The sequence below is a fragment of the Lathyrus oleraceus genome, chromosome 5, assembly GCF_024323335.1.
Source record: "Lathyrus oleraceus cultivar Zhongwan6 chromosome 5, CAAS_Psat_ZW6_1.0, whole genome shotgun sequence".
NCBI classification, from domain to species: domain Eukaryota; kingdom Viridiplantae; phylum Streptophyta; class Magnoliopsida; order Fabales; family Fabaceae; genus Lathyrus; species Lathyrus oleraceus.
The window spans coordinates 197,084,077-197,085,240 of NC_066583.1; the positions used below are offsets into that span (position 1 = coordinate 197,084,077).

The 1,164-nt window shown below is 43.8% G+C and overlaps 1 non-coding gene across 1 annotated transcript; it reads right to left on the minus strand.

The window, feature by feature from the left end:
- Positions 1–485: 485 nt before the first annotated feature.
- LOC127089070 (small nucleolar RNA R71) lies at positions 486–592 on the minus strand. The gene has a single exon (XR_007790849.1). It is a non-coding gene; the product is annotated as a small nucleolar RNA R71 (small nucleolar RNA).
- Between the last annotated feature and the right edge of the window lie 572 nt (positions 593–1,164).

Below are 1,164 nucleotides of genomic sequence, written 5' to 3' on the forward strand. Positions count from 1 at the left end.
AACTATATCTCCGAGTCTTACGACGAATTCGGGAATATCGTGCTGCAAACAATCTCCCTCCTAGCGAAATTCCTGATCTCAAAAATCTTTTCCCTTCGATACCCGAGATGGCAGAACCAGCTCGTGCTCTTCGAGATTACGCCGCTCCATCGCAAGATGAGCCGCATTCGAGCATTGCTCCACCCGCTATCGAAGCAAACAACTTCGAACTTAAACCTTCACTGTTGCAGGCAGTGCAACAGAACCAATTCTCTAGAAATCCTACCGAGGATCCAAACCTTCATTTATCCGTGTTTGTCCAATACGCTGATACTGTTAAAGCTAATGGTGTCACTTCAGAGGCAATTCGACTTCGTCTTTTTCCCTTCTCGTTAAGAGATAGCGCTAGAAGATGGCTTCAATCTCTTCCTTCCAACTCAGTCACAACATGGAACGAGTTGAAGAAAGTCTTTCTTGCCCGATATTTTCCGCCGAGCAAAACAGCTATGTTGAGAGCCCAGATAAATGGATTTAAACAGAAAGATAACGAGTCTCTCTTCGAAGCATGGGAAAGATACAAAGACATGATGAGACTTCGTCCACACCATGGTTTAGAGGACTGGTTAGTAATTCATACCTTCTATAATGGTCTCCTGTACAACACGAGGTTAACAATAGACGCCGCCGCAGGTGGGGCACTAATGAACAAACCTTATGCTGATGCTTACCAACTTATCGAAAGCATGGCCCAAAACCACTATCAGTGGGGAAGCGAATGAACAATGATAGAAAAACCTCAAACTAAAACTGGCATGTACGAGATAAGTAACCTTGATCATGTTAATGCAAAAGTGGATGCTCTGGTCCAGAAAATTGAAAGTTTAAATGTATCACCTCCAGCCACCGTGGTAGCCATAACTTAGAATTGCGAAGTCTGTGGAATCCAAGGTCACACTCCTGCAGATTGTCAACTCCTAACAGGAATCCAAGCGGAGCAAGTAAACTATGCTCAAGGAAGCCCCTACTCGCATACCTATAACTCAAATTGGAAGAATCATCCAAAATTTTCATATAAGAGTAATAATTCTTTATACGCACCTGGACAATCTCCGAATCAAGCCCCAGCTATACCTCCGGGATATCAAATGCCGATCCCATCTACACCTAACATAAACGCCCCTAGGA